At 29.0% G+C, this 20485-nt stretch overlaps 1 protein-coding gene and 1 pseudogene across 4 annotated transcripts in view; both read right to left on the bottom strand.

Annotated features, from left to right (window-relative positions):
• Nucleotides 1-20485, bottom strand: part of LOC120428807 (uncharacterized) — a 113933-nt gene that overhangs the window by 32163 nt on the left and 61285 nt on the right. The gene's annotated exons all lie outside the window — the stretch shown is intronic.
• On the bottom strand, nt 13977-17123 carry LOC120412323 (guanine nucleotide-binding protein subunit beta-like protein; annotated as a pseudogene).

Consider the following 20485-nt stretch of genomic DNA (forward strand, 5'->3'; position numbering starts at 1 on the left):
ATATAGACATAAGGGGTTTGCTTATAAACATCACGAGTTATCGCGATTTTACGAAAAAAAAGTTTTGAAAAAGTTGGTCGTCATCGATCATGGCCGTTCATGGTCACCCGCGACAGACACGGACGACGAAACAAAGAGAAACGCAAAAAGTAACTTTTTCAAAACTTTTTTTCGTAAAATCGCGATAACTCGTGATGTTTATAAGCAAACCCCTTATGTCTATATATCAAAATTTTTGTAATTGTCTGCTCTACAACTTTGTAGAACATAGTTACACTCTAAAAAATAACCCTGCAAAGTTAGAAAAAACACGAAATTTTAAAATGAAAAATTTTGTTCTAAATGAAAAAATGACCCTTCTGGGACAATGTAGATTCGAAAAGTACATTAAATTTCCCATATAATGACATGTTCCAAAAATTTTTACAGTCAAGTAACGGAAAATGGGAGAATTTTTAAAACTTTTTTAGTGTTTTTTTCGATGAAAAATACGTTTTTTCGGAATTCTGAGTACGCCATCAAATCGGGCGTCTAATTTTACACAAAAGTCCCTTTGACACCAAATTTCTATCTCATCACCGTTTCAGGCTGCAAATTATTGAAAAACACCTCTTTTTTCACATGTTCAAAAATGGAAGGGGTCGTACCGCCCCTCCGTCACGAGATATCAAAAAACGGACCTCGGATTCGTGATCAGGGACAAAAGTTACCCCTTAGGACAAAGTTTCACGCAAATCGAAGAGGGGTCGGGGCAACTGCTGTGTGAGTTGGCGGAGAATTACCCACATTTCAAAAACTCTCCTAATAACAAAATTTGTTATACGTTCGGTTTACTGACTTAGAAATAAAATTACCATAAATCGCACAAATGGAAAAGTTTCTAAGTGTCCATTACACAATCTGTGGGGTCCTTAAGCTAAAATTATTCTAAAAAGTTAAAATTTTGAAAGTTGATTTTTTTAATTGTTTGATATAAGGGACTTTGCTAAAATTGGTTAGAACTATGGGTTAATTTTGACAAATTTCGCCATGGTCATTATTTTGGCCATGAAATGGGGTCCTTATGCTGAAATTATTCTAAAAAGTTAAAATTTTGAAAGCTGATTTTTTTAATTATTTAATGTACCCCTTAAGGGACTTTGCTAAAATTGGCTAGAACTATGGGATAATTTTGACCAATTTCGTCGGGATCATTATTTTGGCCATGAAATGGGGTCCTTAAGCTAAAATTATTCTAAAAAGTTGAAATTTTGAAAGTTGATTTTTTTTAATTATTTGATATACCCCCTTAGGGAATTTGCTAAAATTTGCTAGAACTATGATATAATTTTGACCAATTTCATCGGGGTCATTTATTTCACCATGAAATGGGGTTTCAAGCTAAAATTAATCCGATAAAATTAACTTTTGAGAGTTTTTTTTTTAATTTTGTTATATTCCCTAACGGAATTGATTTATTTATTGAGAATTTTTGAAGTGTGAATAACAAAAACTGTTATTATTTTCACAGAGCCAGGAAGTCGGAGCTGACGTTGAAGTTCGAGCTGGAGTGAGACCTCGGAGACTGCATCGGATTCATCTAATTTTCAGCAACTTTTACTTGGAGTCGGAATCTGTGAAGTTGGGATTTTTTGGAGAGCTGAAGTCGTCGTTGACGTCATATCCTGCCCCAGAGTCGGAGTTGTCTTCAAAGTATGGATTCAAAGTCGCTTGGAGGTACCCGACTCTGCAGCCCTGACTAGTACAGAGGAGTTATGGCAACTGCAGGTTTATTTGCAAATTACAAATAAACCAAAACAATAACTTTTTTTTGTTATGGAGACATACCAGTTCAATAACATTTTTTGTTATTATACTGCTCCACCTCTCCGCATAAAATAACAAATCTTGTTATTCCTTCATGATTCCTTCTGTGTTATTGGTTTGTTATTGCAATAACAACATAATAACAGTTTAAGTTATTTTTCGAACAAATCTTTGTTATTGATTTTTGTTATTTTAACAACTAATCCGATCATCCCAATAACATATTTCGATCTTCTCACAATATCAAAAACTGACCTTCCCAAGTTATTTCCGTCTGCTCGGGATATTAATAATAATAGCTAGAATATATAAAATTTTCCTCGTCAGATTATTTTTTACTTTGAATGTGATCAAACGACTGACTCTGTATCGATTTCAAATTGAACGAATAAATGCATCCAATTAGTGTGCATACAAAATCAATTGCGCAAAAGTTACGCGTAGTATCCTGACATCCTGACCTGAACGGATATTTTATCCTTTCCACAGAAATAACAAAAAACTGGCTTTGGCATCCACGCCACGCTGTGGCCGTAACCTCTGTGACATCCAACATATATACCGTGTGATCCTTTCCATTTCCGGTCCATAAGGCTTGGGAAAATTTATGCAAATTCCGTTATCGTACCAGAACCATGGGGGCTAGGGGAATTTGTCCTTGTTACAGTGTCAATTTGCAAAAAAACTTGTGATTTTACACATTTTTTCTCATTCATTTCATTTTTTAGCAAGCAAACCTTTGACCATTGAATAAAAACAAGAAATTTGAAAACTTTTTCCATATAAATTCGTCCCCTTCCCTGACACGATGCCACTAGAGCCGTTCGTGGGCGGTTGTGCCACGTGTCCCCTAAAGGGGAGTGGGAGACGCGTCACTGGGTGTTGATTAAGTTTTCATGCTTGTTTATTGTTTCTCCCGGCAGTTTTTCCCGCACAGTCGAGCAACAGAAGCGCGTATTTCTCCAACAAAAGCGTTAAAAAGTTGTCTTCCAGCGAACAAAGTTTCGATTGATTCGCTCGATAGGATAATCCGGCGCAAAATTGATGACGACAGCGGGAATAATAATCCGTTTTGATGAGTTTTAATGGCTTCATTCGAGCCTGTCTGAGTGGGCAAAGTTGTTTTAAGAAACTTTTTGAAAATTTCAAATTAGGTGAATCAACGAAATTTTTCTTTTAAAAAACTCTCAAGCACAACAAAAGACCCTTCAATTATGTGAAAATTACCACCTAAGCCTTTTTAAGCTACACAAAGCAAAGCTCCGCAACGGGTTTTCCAACAAAACAGCAAAAAAAATCTTCACCTTCATCAGAGAATCTAGCAGACGACCCCCCGAATCACGTGTTTCTTTTGGCACTAGGGACCGCCGCCGTATGTCTCCTGCTAACAGGGAAAATTTAATAATCACTTCGAGGAAATGTCTCTATCATGGCAAAAATGGCTTATACGCCTTTTTATATTTTTTTTTGTGGCCTAGTTTACTAAAATTTAAATTTTAATTTTTAATGAAGTGATTCCAAAGAAGTTTTTTCATATTAATTTTTGTTATTTTTGGTCCAATTTTATTTATTTTAGCACATTGGCACTTAAGTTAAATTGGCAAATTTGAAAAATAGGATCATCCGGCATTTCTCAGAACAAGGCACGCCACACACATTATTTTTTTTGCATCAGGATGACCGACGTTACGGCGGAGCTGTGGAGACAGTGTTCGTACGCGCCGTGGGAATTTTCTGCTGTGGGTTGCTAAATATATCTGCTGGCACCAAGATTGTGCCCTGCCCTGTCGTATTTTGCGTGTCTAGAGCCTAATCTAATGTTGGCAACCCTGTGGTGGACTTTGTTGGAAAGTAGCAGCAAAGTGAAATGAAATGAAAAATGAAATGAAAAATGAAATGAAAAATGAAATGAAAAATGAAATGAAAAATGAAATGAAGAATGAAATGAAAAATGAAATGAAAAATGAAATGAAAAATGAAATGAAAAATGAAATGAAAAATGAAATGAAAAATGAAATGAAAAATGAAATGAAAAATGAAATGAAAAATGAAATGAAAAATGAAATGAAAAATGAAATGAAAAATGAAATGAAAAATGAAATGAAAAATGAAATGAAAAATGAAATGAAAAATGAAATGAAAAATGAAATGAAAAATGAAATGAAAAATGAAATGAAAAATGAAAAGTTTTACGAATTTAAACTTTTTTTTACTGTTTTTCTTTCCTTCAAAAATGCAAACAAATTTTTGTTAAAATAATTTTGTGAAGAAACTACTAATTTTCAAAATTGGATCTCAAAGGGTCAACCCCACATTATACGTATGTAGACATGCACACATCGAAAGCAAAATCCTGTAGCCAAGTCACGTCCACTGTCTACCCTAATGAAGAGGGCATTGGCGGCAAATTGGCCCATGTGTCAGCTGTTGGCCCATCTGATGGCTTTATCTTATATCGTCGTGCAGCGATCTGAAGGGGGATGAAAATAACTGAAAAACAGCAAAAGTTACATCACTGCGTTGCGCCAGGGGGGTCAACAACTTTCTCCGCACCAGCCGGTTTATTTGCGAGGAATATTCTCCCAGCAAATTGTTTCGAGTTTCAAAAGCCATCTGTACGCCGATATTACCTTCTCTTTGAAAGAGTTTTATTTCAAGAGGATTGCGAAATTGCAACGCAGACCGTCCTGGAAGTAGGATGCCGCCCTTTCAGAATAGTCTCAAGGGTCTCTTGGCTTTTGTGGAAAAGTCAGACTCCGGGACCGGGGACTTCAAACGCAACTATTCGACGCATTTAATTTCGTTTCCTGAGAGCGGTTTTGCTTCGAGCAACAACTGCCAAGATCATAACCGCAGTTTTGTGCGAAATTATTTGTTAGGGTACTAAGGGAAATCGCTATTAAAATATTTTATCTAATAAAAGTAGCAGAAATATGTTTAATTTACTTCTAAAAAAAACAGTTTCTTACAGAAATAGCCCTTTCTCAAAATATCGAAAGCCCTATTCTTGATGTTTCCTGTGAACCATGAAAACGCTCTTGGAATAAGGAAAGCATCCAATCGAGCGAATGATTTCATTTTTTGCCCCCATCCTGTGCCCATCCAGTGTCGGATGTGTGGATACAGACATATCACGGAGTTTGACCTTGCCACTGGCGAGAAGGCACCATCAGGGAAACACACCTAGAGTGGCAATGGGAATGTCTTCCTGGGAAAGCTTTTACAAGGTGGTTAACCATTCGCAACAAAGTACACCATTGAGGGGGAGGGATTATTTTGACGAAGGAGGATCCAACACGTGTCAATGGGTTTTGCGATGTTTGGGTATTTCGGGGAGTTATTTCAGCAGAACTTTGTGTTTTCTGAAGTATGCTTCTGAAAGCATGAGAGATAACTGTATACATCAGGGGCGCCGACTAGTCCAAAATGTTGGGGGGGCACGGTTGTTTTTCGAAATCGATAGGTAAGAGTGGCGATTAGATGTTACTGTTTCTTGTTTGTCACGAATATTAATAACTTTATTACGATGTGATACGATTTTTTTTTCATCCGGAATATTTTTTTCTAAGAAAAAAGATAATTTATTAAAACGTAATTGAGAATGTTAATTGGGGGGAATTTTTTTTATATTTTTTAAGGTGAATTCCTTCTCTTTGTCATATTCTCACTTATTTTCTAGAAGTAACAGTCAATAATAAAAATAATCAGATATTTAGAAATTCAACAATAAAAATATTCTAAAAATAAAAACAAAAGTAAAAAGCAGAAATTTAGAACTTCAGAAGTTTAAAAATACAAATACAGATAAAAAAACATCCATTTTTCAAATCTGCAATTCAGAAAAAACAGATACACAAAATTCAAAATTTCAAAATTAAAAAATATTAATAGTATAAAAAAATTCTAGGGTTAAAAAACTTGTGGCTTGGAAATGTTAAGAAATCAAAAGCAAAAATTCAGAAATTTAAACAATCAGAAATTTAAAAATAACTATAAAATTCAATATTGAAAAAAAATCGAAAATTAAAGAATTTAAAAATTTAAGAATTTAAGAATTTAAGAACTTAAGAATTTAAGAATTTAAGAATTTAAGAATTTAAGAATTTAAGAATTTAAGAATTTAAGAATTTAAGAATTTAAGAATTTAAGAATTTAAGAATTTAAGAATTTAAGAATTTAAGAATTTAAGAATTTAAGAATTTAAGAATTTAAGAATTTAAGAATTTAAGAATTTAAGAATTTAAGAATTTAAGAATTTAAGAATTTAAGAATTTAAGAATTTAAGAATTTAAGAATTTAAGAATTTAAGAATTTAAGAATTTAAGAATTTAAGAATTTAAGAATTTAAGAATTTAAGAATTTAAGAATTTAAGAATTTAAGAATTTAAGAATTTAAGAATTTAAGAATTTAAGAATTTAAGAATTTAAGAATTTAAGAATTTAAGAATTTAAGAATTTAAGAATTTAAGAATTTAAGAATTTAAGAATTTAAGAATTTAAGAATTTAAGAATTTAAGAATTTAAGAATTTAAGAATTTAAGAATTTAAGAATTTAAGAATTTAAGAATTTAAGAATTTAAGAATTTAAGAATTTAAGAATTTAAGAATTTAAGAATTTAAGAATTTAAGAATTTAAGAATTTAAGAATTTAAGAATTTAAGAATTTAAGAATTTAAGAATTTAAGAATTTAAGAATTTAAGAATTTAAGAATTTAAGAATTTAAGAATTTAAGAATTTAAGAATTTAAGAATTTAAGAATTTAAGAATTTAAGAATTTAAGAATTTAAGAATTTAAGAATTTAAGAATTTAAGAATTTAAGAATTTAAGAATTTAAGAATTTAAGAATTTAAGAATTTAAGAATTTAAGAATTTAAGAATTTAAGAATTTAAGAATTTAAGAATTTAAGAATTTAAGAATTTAAGAATTTAAGAATTTAAGAATTTAAGAATTTAAGAATTTAAGAATTTAAGAATTTAAGAATTTAAGAATTTAAGAATTTAAGAATTTAAGAATTTAAGAATTTAAGAATTTAAGAATTTAAGAATTTAAGAATTTAAGAATTTAAGAATTTAAGAATTTAAGAATTTAAGAATTTAAGAATTTAAGAATTTAAGAATTTAAGAATTTAAGAATTTAAGAATTTAAGAATTTAAGAATTTAAGAATTTAAGAATTTAAGAATTTAAGAATTTAAGAATTTAAGAATTTAAGAATTTAAGAATTTAAGAATTTAAGAATTTAAGAATTTAAGAATTTAAGAATTTAAGAATTTAAGAATTTAAGAATTTAAGAATTTAAGAATTTAAGAATTTAAGAATTTAAGAATTTAAGAATTTAAGAATTTAAGAATTTAAGAATTTAAGAATTTAAGAATTTAAGAATTTAAGAATTTAAGAATTTAAGAATTTAAGAATTTAAGAATTTAAGAATTTAAGAATTTAAGAATTTAAGAATTTAAGAATTTAAGAATTTAAGAATTTAAGAATTTAAGAATTTAAGAATTTAAGAATTTAAGAATTTAAGAATTTAAGAATTTAAGAATTTAAGAATTTAAGAATTTAAGAATTTAAGAATTTAAGAATTTAAGAATTTAAGAATTTAAGAATTTAAGAATTTAAGAATTTAAGAATTTAAGAATTTAAGAATTTAAGAATTTAAGAATTTAAGAATTTAAGAATTTAAGAATTTAAGAATTTAAGAATTTAAGAATTTAAGAATTTAAGAATTTAAGAATTTAAGAATTTAAGAATTTAAGAATTTAAGAATTTAAGAATTTAAGAATTTAAGAATTTAAGAATTTAAGAATTTAAGAATTTAAGAATTTAAGAATTTAAGAATTTAAGAATTTAAGAATTTAAGAATTTAAGAATTTAAGAATTTAAGAATTTAAGAATTTAAGAATTTAAGAATTTAAGAATTTAAGAATTTAAGAATTTAAGAATTTAAGAATTTAAGAATTTAAGAATTTAAGAATTTAAGAATTTAAGAATTTAAGAATTTAAGAATTTAAGAATTTAAGAATTTAAGAATTTAAGAATTTAAGAATTTAAGAATTTAAGAATTTAAGAATTTAAGAATTTAAGAATTTAAGAATTTAAGAATTTAAGAATTTAAGAATTTAAGAATTTAAGAATTTAAGAATTTAAGAATTTAAGAATTTAAGAATTTAAGAATTTAAGAATTTAAGAATTTAAGAATTTAAGAATTTAAGAATTTAAGAATTTAAGAATTTAAGAATTTAAGAATTTAAGAATTTAAGAATTTAAGAATTTAAGAATTTAAGAATTTAAGAATTTAAGAATTTAAGAATTTAAGAATTTAAGAATTTAAGAATTTAAGAATTTAAGAATTTAAGAATTTAAGAATTTAAGAATTTAAGAATTTAAGAATTTAAGAATTTAAGAATTTAAGAATTTAAGAATTTAAGAATTTAAGAATTTAAGAATTTAAGAATTTAAGAATTTAAGAATTTAAGAATTTAAGAATTTAAGAATTTAAGAATTTAAGAATTTAAGAATTTAAGAATTTAAGAATTTAAGAATTTAAGAATTTAAGAATTTAAGAATTTAAGAATTTAAGAATTTAAGAATTTAAGAATTTAAGAATTTAAGAATTTAAGAATTTAAGAATTTAAGAATTTAAGAATTTAAGAATTTAAGAATTTAAGAATTTAAGAATTTAAGAATTTAAGAATTTAAGAATTTAAGAATTTAAGAATTTAAGAATTTAAGAATTTAAGAATTTAAGAATTTAAGAATTTAAGAATTTAAGAATTTAAGAATTTAAGAATTTAAGAATTTAAGAATTTAAGAATTTAAGAATTTAAGAATTTAAGAATTTAAGAATTTAAGAATTTAAGAATTTAAGAATTTAAGAATTTAAGAATTTAAGAATTTAAGAATTTAAGAATTTAAGAATTTAAGAATTTAAGAATTTAAGAATTTAAGAATTTAAGAATTTAAGAATTTAAGAATTTAAGAATTTAAGAATTTAAGAATTTAAGAATTTAAGAATTTAAGAATTTAAGAATTTAAGAATTTAAGAATTTAAGAATTTAAGAATTTAAGAATTTAAGAATTTAAGAATTTAAGAATTTAAGAATTTAAGAATTTAAGAATTTAAGAATTTAAGAATTTAAGAATTTAAGAATTTAAGAATTTAAGAATTTAAGAATTTAAGAATTTAAGAATTTAAGAATTTAAGAATTTAAGAATTTAAGAATTTAAGAATTTAAGAATTTAAGAATTTAAGAATTTAAGAATTTAAGAATTTAAGAATTTAAGAATTTAAGAATTTAAGAATTTAAGAATTTAAGAATTTAAGAATTTAAGAATTTAAGAATTTAAGAATTTAAGAATTTAAGAATTTAAGAATTTAAGAATTTAAGAATTTAAGAATTTAAGAATTTAAGAATTTAAGAATTTAAGAATTTAAGAATTTAAGAATTTAAGAATTTAAGAATTTAAGAATTTAAGAATTTAAGAATTTAAGAATTTAAGAATTTAAGAATTTAAGAATTTAAGAATTTAAGAATTTAAGAATTTAAGAATTTAAGAATTTAAGAATTTAAGAATTTAAGAATTTAAGAATTTAAGAATTTAAGAATTTAAGAATTTAAGAATTTAAGAATTTAAGAATTTAAGAATTTAAGAATTTAAGAATTTAAGAATTTAAGAATTTAAGAATTTAAGAATTTAAGAATTTAAGAATTTAAGAATTTAAGAATTTAAGAATTTAAGAATTTAAGAATTTAAGAATTTAAGAATTTAAGAATTTAAGAATTTAAGAATTTAAGAATTTAAGAATTTAAGAATTTAAGAATTTAAGAATTTAAGAATTTAAGAATTTAAGAATTTAAGAATTTAAGAATTTAAGAATTTAAGAATTTAAGAATTTAAGAATTTAAGAATTTAAGAATTTAAGAATTTAAGAATTTAAGAATTTAAGAATTTAAGAATTTAAGAATTTAAGAATTTAAGAATTTAAGAATTTAAGAATTTAAGAATTTAAGAATTTAAGAATTTAAGAATTTAAGAATTTAAGAATTTAAGAATTTAAGAATTTAAGAATTTAAGAATTTAAGAATTTAAGAATTTAAGAATTTAAGAATTTAAGAATTTAAGAATTTAAGAATTTAAGAATTTAAGAATTTAAGAATTTAAGAATTTAAGAATTTAAGAATTTAAGAATTTAAGAATTTAAGAATTTAAGAATTTAAGAATTTAAGAATTTAAGAATTTAAGAATTTAAGAATTTAAGAATTTAAGAATTTAAGAATTTAAGAATTTAAGAATTTAAGAATTTAAGAATTTAAGAATTTAAGAATTTAAGAATTTAAGAATTTAAGAATTTAAGAATTTAAGAATTTAAGAATTTAAGAATTTAAGAATTTAAGAATTTAAGAATTTAAGAATTTAAGAATTTAAGAATTTAAGAATTTAAGAATTTAAGAATTTAAGAATTTAAGAATTTAAGAATTTAAGAATTTAAGAATTTAAGAATTTAAGAATTTAAGAATTTAAGAATTTAAGAATTTAAGAATTTAAGAATTTAAGAATTTAAGAATTTAAGAATTTAAGAATTTAAGAATTTAAGAATTTAAGAATTTAAGAATTTAAGAATTTAAGAATTTAAGAATTTAAGAATTTAAGAATTTAAGAATTTAAGAATTTAAGAATTTAAGAATTTAAGAATTTAAGAATTTAAGAATTTAAGAATTTAAGAATTTAAGAATTTAAGAATTTAAGAATTTAAGAATTTAAGAATTTAAGAATTTAAGAATTTAAGAATTTAAGAATTTAAGAATTTAAGAATTTAAGAATTTAAGAATTTAAGAATTTAAGAATTTAAGAATTTAAGAATTTAAGAATTTAAGAATTTAAGAATTTAAGAATTTAAGAATTTAAGAATTTAAGAATTTAAGAATTTAAGAATTTAAGAATTTAAGAATTTAAGAATTTAAGAATTTAAGAATTTAAGAATTTAAGAATTTAAGAATTTAAGAATTTAAGAATTTAAGAATTTAAGAATTTAAGAATTTAAGAATTTAAGAATTTAAGAATTTAAGAATTTAAGAATTTAAGAATTTAAGAATTTAAGAATTTAAGAATTTAAGAATTTAAGAATTTAAGAATTTAAGAATTTAAGAATTTAAGAATTTAAGAATTTAAGAATTTAAGAATTTAAGAATTTAAGAATTTAAGAATTTAAGAATTTAAGAATTTAAGAATTTAAGAATTTAAGAATTTAAGAATTTAAGAATTTAAGAATTTAAGAATTTAAGAATTTAAGAATTTAAGAATTTAAGAATTTAAGAATTTAAGAATTTAAGAATTTAAGAATTTAAGAATTTAAGAATTTAAGAATTTAAGAATTTAAGAATTTAAGAATTTAAGAATTTAAGAATTTAAGAATTTAAGAATTTAAGAATTTAAGAATTTAAGAATTTAAGAATTTAAGAATTTAAGAATTTAAGAATTTAAGAATTTAAGAATTTAAGAATTTAAGAATTTAAGAATTTAAGAATTTAAGAATTTAAGAATTTAAGAATTTAAGAATTTAAGAATTTAAGAATTTAAGAATTTAAGAATTTAAGAATTTAAGAATTTAAGAATTTAAGAATTTAAGAATTTAAGAATTTAAGAATTTAAGAATTTAAGAATTTAAGAATTTAAGAATTTAAGAATTTAAGAATTTAAGAATTTAAGAATTTAAGAATTTAAGAATTTAAGAATTTAAGAATTTAAGAATTTAAGAATTTAAGAATTTAAGAATTTAAGAATTTAAGAATTTAAGAATTTAAGAATTTAAGAATTTAAGAATTTAAGAATTTAAGAATTTAAGAATTTAAGAATTTAAGAATTTAAGAATTTAAGAATTTAAGAATTTAAGAATTTAAGAATTTAAGAATTTAAGAATTTAAGAATTTAAGAATTTAAGAATTTAAGAATTTAAGAATTTAAGAATTTAAGAATTTAAGAATTTAAGAATTTAAGAATTTAAGAATTTAAGAATTTAAGAATTTAAGAATTTAAGAATTTAAGAATTTAAGAATTTAAGAATTTAAGAATTTAAGAATTTAAGAATTTAAGAATTTAAGAATTTAAGAATTTAAGAATTTAAGAATTTAAGAATTTAAGAATTTAAGAATTTAAGAATTTAAGAATTTAAGAATTTAAGAATTTAAGAATTTAAGAATTTAAGAATTTAAGAATTTAAGAATTTAAGAATTTAAGAATTTAAGAATTTAAGAATTTAAGAATTTAAGAATTTAAGAATTTAAGAATTTAAGAATTTAAGAATTTAAGAATTTAAGAATTTAAGAATTTAAGAATTTAAGAATTTAAGAATTTCAAAATTTCAGAATTTCAGAATTTCAGAATTTCAGAATTTCAGAATTTCAGAATTTTAGAATTTCAGAATTTTAGAATTTTAGAATTTTAGAATTTCAGTATTTAATAATTGAGGAATTTAAGAATTTAAGAATTTTAGATTTTAGAATACGACCAAACACGTTTAAAATGGATTCCCAATACTCAATAATGCTGATTTCCTGAAAATGTTCTATTTTTAGTATTATTCTCTACTCCCTGATTTTTTGGCATATTTTTTGAGGGTGCAGTTAAAATTTCTACAGCCTTTTTTTTAAATCGATCATAAATTGCAGAAGGCAAAACGCTTGTTTTTTTTTTTAAAGATAATAATGATTATAATGTGGAATTGGCTCAGATTAGGTTTTAATTTGTTGGTTTCTCAGTAAAGTGGTGCGCTAGTTTTCAAAAAATTACTTTTTTTGAAACAATTATATTTTTCGGCAAAAATTGGTATGGAACGGTCAACAAATGTATTTGAAATCTTTTCAAATCCTTTCTAAAATTACCCAAAAAATTATCGAATTTATCAGCATTTTTGTAAATGTAAAGCAGTCAACAAATGATTATTTTGAAAAGTGTTTCAGTTTATATTCGCTAAATCCTGATCTACAATGGCAAATCGCAGAATGTTGCGTTTGAAAACTTGATGATTGTTTTCGCAAGAGTTTGCGTAAGTTTGATTGTAGATGAAGTGCTATTGGAAAAGTACATTGGTTTTGTTTTTGGAACAACGTGCACAGATAGAATTCTTATGAGCAAACCCGTAAAATCTGTGTTGACGACATCTCTCAAATCATTCACCGATGCCTCTGTGCTCTTGTACTAAGCATACTGATTTTCTTAGAGAGCACAGTGGTATAGATAAAACGTTGTCGATTTAAAAAAATGCATCTACATCCAGAAAATTGTAAACGTTTTTGTTCAAAAAATTTCGGCGATTTCGAAAACAACAAATGTTTCTGAACTATTTTACGGATTCGCTTACAAGAGTTCTATCCGTGTGTACAAACAATGTTCCATTTAAATTTTAGATATTATTTTTTAATTATTTCCTTTTTTTATATTTGATATAAGAATATTTTTCTTCCAAAATTTCTGGGGGGGCACAATGTATGGGCTGCCCCCCCAGCCAAATTTTAGGGGGGGCAAAAAGTACCGTGCCCCCACAGAGTCGGCGCCCCTGGTATACATTATTTGAATATCATAAGAAAAGCATTAGAGACTTTGTCAAAGATGCTTTCCGTTTGAATTTTTGCTATGGCACAATTTAATATTAGGTCTAGAAGTGGAAAAAATATTGAAAAAACAGAAAATCAAAACTGAGATTTTTGTCATTTTTATCACATTTAGGGGAAGTTCTAACCTGACGATTTTATTACACTCTTTTTATTATTTTTTTACATTGAATAAATAAATAATCAACAAAAAAGAAAAAAAATACAAAAATATAATTTATGTAATGTATTTTTGAATTCATTCTGTTTTTTTTATTATTAGGCAGAAACTGTGACCAAAGAAGGCATTTTGCATTATAAATAGATTCATACCTACAGGTTCCCATACTACACAAAAATTGTTTGTTCAAAATAATCAGATTTCTAAATTGTGATTTATGGATATATTTTACATGACCAGTAAGGCCGTTGCAAATATTTTTCAAAGTTTATGTCGCTCCCCCCCCCCTTCAAAGTTGACCTGAATAATCAGGGGGCAAAAAAATATTTTTTCGAAAAACTTCAAAATTTTAATGAAAATTAAAGTTTAATCAACTGAAAACCAGTTAAAACGTTCCCGGGCAGACGGTAATAACAAAATTCATGTCATTTCAATAACAGATTTTGTTAAAATAACAGAAATTGTTATTGAATATTCTTGCAAATAATTTTTCGAAGAAAAAATAGTAACAGTTTCTGTTATTTTAACAAAAAATGTTATTGGGAAGGTATTCAACTGGAAATGTGGAATAAGATAATAATAACAGTTTAAGTTATGTTGTTTCATTTAATTCCATAATAACAGGAACTGTTATTGGTTTGATATTCCATTATACATGAGAAATAAGATAATAATAACAATTTAAGTTATGTTTTTCCATTTCATTGTATAATAACAGGAACTGTTATTGGTTTGATATTCCATTGGAAATGAGGAATAAGACGATTATAACAGTTTAAGTTATGTTTTTTATATTATATATCCCAAGCAGGAGGTCGTAACAGAACCGTAACATAAATATATATCACTTTTTGTTTTTAGTAACAAAATTATAGCTAATTCTGTTATTCCACCTTGAAAAAATAATCGAATTTTAAAATGTAATATTTATTTGATATGTTGTCTTAAATCAAAAAATACTTCAATCAAAATAATTTTCTCATTTTAACTTTTAAGAACATTAAATCGGCCAAAATATTTTTGGTTGGTATGAGCATGCACTTATTTAACTTAACTGTTTTTAGTGCATTAAAATTAAATACCTTTTCAATGACTACAGAATTGCTCCGTGCAATGACCGTCAAAATCATAAAACACTCTATCGGGGAAAGTATTATAGCAGGCTTGCCACAAATCGATGCCGGTGTGCTCTTTCTTACTAAGCTTAATGGGTTTACTATCTGGATAGAACAAGAGTTAAGTAAGCAGACGGGCATCGAAATACAGTTTTTTTAGGCACAGATCAAACACTCAAACGTGTATAACTCTTAATAAAAACATTTTTACCAAAAACTAAACAAGCCAAAAGATGCTAAAAATATTTGTCTTTTTGTTCAAATTTACAAAAACTGCTCAAATTTATTTTAAGCGTAAAAAAATAGTTAATATTTTGGGCCTGTGCTTAGCGTAGCGAGGTAGCATGGAATCATCGCCAAAAAGCACCGGATGATCATCCAGTGCAGGTCAGATACGCCCACCAAGAGCGTCACGAACGGGATCGAAACAGGGGCGTTGTAAATGTTGAAGAATTTGGCCTTTTTACTTTAATGGGGCCCTGGTCTCGAACTATACGCTGCAAAATCGAAAAATCATGAAATCAACACTACTTTACTGTTTTCATTTCAAAAGAACGTAGACTTATCTTCCGCGCATTTCAAAGTTTATATATTTCCAACAAGGAAAGAAACACGGCGCACATACAAATACTTTTCAGCGAGCCGACACGGATACCGGCTAGACAAGGATGATGTTGTCGGAGTAGCCGGCGTACAGGGTCTGTCCGTCGATGGACCAGGCCAGCGATACGCACTCCAGTCAGTCAGCCTTCGACGGATCTTGATCGACGTTCCTTAGGCAACGCACAGCCATTACCGGTTCGGTGAGAAGCAGAGGGGATTAATGACCACGTTGTGCTACAGCGAGTGCAGGTGCTTGGCATCGTTCAGATCCCACAGGTTTTGTATTCCCTACCCCGACGTGCACGCGGAACCGTTGGGTGACACGGACACCAACTTCATGTAGCCGTTGTGGCCCGGTTGTCGATCAACAGCTTGCATTTGGCCAGGTGTAAGACCTTGACGGCACGATCACAACCAGTACGAGTTGGAGTGGTTCAACGAGAAGCGCTCGCACGAAACCCAGTCAGAGTGGCTGTCCTCCTGGATGGCGTACTTGCACTCGGCAAGCGTTTTCCACAGCTGGATGGTCCTGTCGCGCGAGCCGGACACAATCTGACGGTTGGCCATAGAAGAAAGCGACGGCCAAGTCCCAGATTCCGACCTGGGAGAAGTCCTTCTCTTTGATCGTCCAAGAATAGCCCGTTTAGAATGCGCCAGTTCACCGGAACGCCAAAACTTTTCATGCCAAGCGCATTTTCTTCTTACCCTCTTGAGGTTGGACTTTTGCAGCAAGTACGGGTTCTAGGTCTGATCCTGCCTGAACGCAAAGGGGATTGATCGGCGGTAGAAAACGGGTTCGGCATTTTTGAAATGGTTCGTAGCATTCGCTCTCCGTCAAAGTTCCGCCAGAAACAGTCGTAATCTGTCTTCCCCCAGCTCCTGATCGGTGGCTCTCGCACGTATACTACCTTGGGTTTGTTCCGATATTAACTAAAAACTGGAAAATCGTCAATTTGTTCGGAATTAGTTCGAAATAATTTTGTTGTTTTGATAATACTGACGGTACTAATCAACTTCCGCGAAACGTCAAATTTTTCCAATCTTCTTCAACCCCCAAAAATAAAATGTGAACTGTCACGTTTGACAGGCTAGCGCTGATTCAGCAGGGCCTTCTGAGCAGGGTCGCTTTCAGGTGGTCCGAAAATGTAGTAACTTTCTTGCAGACAATTTGGCCAAAATGATACAAACATTTTTACATACGCAAGATAGCCAGTCGCGGCGTTCTAGCAGAATTCTAATAGAGGTGGATATTCTACAGCATTTTCGCAGAAATGTTCCAACGTATAAGAGCAGTATAATTTTTCTGGCAGAACCAGCTCTGCTTGAAGTTTATTTTATTAGGTCTTATTAACATATGAAAATATTGAGTGTATCCGGTGTATCCCGCTTACTCCGATGGACATTGACAAATCAAGCAAAACAATGTAAAAGGACCGAAGCCGAAGTGTAAACAAAGAGTCTATCCTGCTCACGTCAGTTGATGTTTACATTACGAACGAGCAGGATATACTCTTTGTTTACACTTCGGCTTCAGCCCTATTACAATGTTTAGCAATATTTAATGGTGTGATAGGAATACATTCAATGTTCACATTTGTTTATAGGACCTCATGAGAAAAAAAAAAGTTGAGATGTCGTGAATCATTTTCAAAGGAAACAGATTCAAATCAAATTTTTTGGTTTGAATAAACTTAAGCCGCTACGTTGTTTGTGGACGCTCCCTCCCTGTCAAAACTTCTGCGATCGCGGCAGGCGCAGAGTTTGCGCTTTGTTGTGGTCGTTTGATTCGTTGCGTTTGGCTGAGTCGCGAGTGCTTTCTTGTAGTTTTGTTTACAGTCATCCCACATATTCGGAACACCCACAAATTCGGAACACTTTTGTGGTAATTTGTCAATAGAATGCAAAATGCAACTTTTCTGCCGACCCTGCTATTTTTAAGGCCTTTATTTGGACATTCTCTTGCTATTTCACCAGTAAAAGTAATACTTTTCAAACAAAAACTGCATTTCAAGACTATTTTATCCAGAGCAGCAAAATACAGCCTCCAAATTGCCCGTTCCATGATTGTGGGATGTTATTGTGTCTCCCACAATTGTGGAACACCTGAATTCAACTGATATTTTCACAAAAAAGTTATCAGACCATTCATAAAACATCACTAACCATGAGCTCTATTGGTTTCAGAGTGCAAAGTCATTACTTTGCAAAAAATATGTACACCTGGAGAGAAAAAAAAGTTTGTTTACATCGTAAGAAAAAAGTGTTCCGAATTTGTGGATTTCAATGGTCAATGTTTTTCTTCGAAAACTTGATATAAATCGTAAAAATGTACAGCCGGTCTATACATCAATCGAAAGATCGCAAGAAAAGCTTTCACATGAAGATAAAAGCAAATCATTATGTTCAATTATCGATTTTATATGATTTATTGAACATTGGCCGATCTGTAAACTGTTCCGAATATGAGGGATGAGTGTACATCGAGTGGCTGGAAGAACGGGCAAAGTGTTTTATTTTGATTAACTGCGTTCGCGATTGTGTTTCTCAGGCAACATTCCGTCTCGAACGGAGCCGGCAAGTGAGTGCCTGTATGCCTGTCGCGTCTCGTGAAAAATCGGAAAAATCGCGGATAAAGAAAGTGAAGGTGATGATTCTGGGAAATCACCGAAATAAATCCGAAGCAACGAAATCTTCATAGTCTGGATAGCTGCGCTCCGCGGAAAGGCAACTTCACAGCCACAGGTAAGTCTGATCTGTTTTTCTATCCCCGTGTCATACGTCATTGTCCTTCCTCTGATTTGCTGCTCCTAGTTGGGATCGTAATTTCCGTAAAATCTATCGTTTTGATTGTGGAATTATTTTTGTTTTTGTTTTAACAGGATCTGAATGAGGTAAACGCCAGATGATTGCAGTCTAGAGGGCAACCACTTAATGCAACAGTTGTCCAGACTCCGGAAGGTGGTAATGGAACGGAGCTGTTTGATGGCAGTGGCGCTTGTTGCGGCACGCTGGAGGTGTTCCGTGTGCCAGGCTCAATTCCGAGAAAGTGCACAGCCAAGCCGGTCAATTAGATAAGTATTGTATTTTTTGCTCGTTAACCTCACCTTTTCCTTCTACTCTTCCCCTCATCCTCTACTACTACTCTCCTGAATTTGTTTACTTCTAACAAAACAATGTTCATGGGTCAAAGACGAATTATTAACAATCAGCACATCCTGCTCGTTCCTATTGGCTAATGCACGAAGTAATTTATTTATCTTACCTGGGGAAAAAACTGGAAACAGTCCGCGATGTTTTGTCCTTGTAAACAAACCCGCCTTAGCGGGAATCTTTTTTCAGATCTGGTGAAATCTTTTGGTTTACGGAAACCGGTCATTTTTTTTTATTTTTTTTATTTAAGCGTAAGAGGAGGATTTGGACAGTTAAAGCCGCCTTTTATTAATATTTAAAAATGCTTTGGATGTGGTTTATAGATTATGAGCTCCTCCACCACTTCCTATCGGGTATTCTCCTTCTCCTTCTTCTACTCCTCCTCTTTTTTATCTTGCTTTACTTTCTTCTTCTTTTCCTCTTCCTTCCTTTTTTCTCATTTAAAATGAGTGCAAGACATTTGAAATCTTCAAATAAAAACTAAAACAACAAACATTATTTTCATGTTTTGTTAGAATGGGCTTGTTTCCCCTAAAGTTTACTGTTGCAGTGTTTTTGTTCTTTTTTTACAGAACAATTTGGATTTCTGATAAAAATATGATTGCATCAAAATCAAATCAAATTATTCGCTCTACAGCATTGCCTTGGCGTTCTCGATTACGAGATTCCAACTCGAAACTAGGTGTCCGAAGGCTTGATTGTTGAGGTAATTGCAAACCTCTTTTTACACCGTAGCTTCCATCCACCCCGGGATTCTAACTGACGATCTTTGGATTGTTAGTCCAACTGCCTACCAGCGACTCCACCGAGACAGGACCCAGGGAGACGACTCCTAAACCTGGACTGAGCTAACGACCTAACCTATTTTGGTAAGTCCGGGGCCAACATTCACTTCCCGTCCGACGGAAGGCGTGATCAGACAAATCTCGTCTCGAAAAATGCCACCGGGACCGTCTGGGATCGAACCCAGGCCGAGTGGGTAGGAGGCAATCACGCTTACCCCTACACCACGGTCCTGGCTATATGATTGCATGGTAATGCTATTTTTTCAAACTATTTGTATAAAATTGTATTGTTAAAAACTATTAGCATTAATTTATGAAAATTCAACTGCTCTATTTATTTATTTTTCAGAGAGATGATCAACAAGAGGATTGCATACACCAAGTGCCATTGATCATCAGTAATTTTTACTGTGGAGATAATATCACCTGCACGATAAGCCTCAGATAAGTGTTTGATTTTTTATCCATAGGAATTAGACACTTTGTGATAATTATCTACATTTTAGGTAGAAACTCAACTACGATCAACGACAACGAAAACAGCAGTTCTAATTGGGATAAAAGTTAGATGTTTTAGATTGACTCCAAAGCTAAGATGAATTCATTTAAAAAAATAGGTAAGTCTTATCAGTTTGAGCTGTCAAAGAAAGTTTACTAGAAAACCCCGTCTTCCACCTCCCGATTTACGCTTAAACTCCCTAATAACGCTTTTCCATTGAACATTTAATCCCAGTCTAAGCTTAACAACCCCCCCCCCCCTCCCCTCCCCATCCCACGCACCCTTCAAAAAGGACCTGGAATGAGGGTTTTAGTTTATCAAAAATAATAACACTTTTTGTTATGCAATCAATAACACTTTTTGTTATTTGGGTGCCCCCATCCTTTGCTCAGAATAACTAACCTTGTTATTCTATTGTTCTGGGTTCTATGTTATTAGTATGTTATTGCAATAACAGAGCAATAACAATTTGAGTTATTTTTCGAACAAATCTTTGTTATGGAAATTTGTTATTTTAACAACTAATCCGATCATCCCAATAACGGATTTTGATCTTCTCACAATACCAAAAACTGACCTTCCCAAGTTATTTCCGTCTGCTCGGGTTAGAGCAACACATGTCTCATGGTGAGAAACATTGGAAAGTGATAAACAGTGAATAAAAAAGATAATTAGCGAAAAAATTGTGCACTGTATTCCGCCGGGGAATTGAACCCCGTTCTATCTCATACCGTGAGAACGCATCACCGATCTTCCA

The sequence above is a fragment of the Culex pipiens genome, chromosome 2 (genome assembly GCF_016801865.2).
Source record: "Culex pipiens pallens isolate TS chromosome 2, TS_CPP_V2, whole genome shotgun sequence".
Lineage (NCBI taxonomy): Eukaryota > Metazoa > Arthropoda > Insecta > Diptera > Culicidae > Culex > Culex pipiens.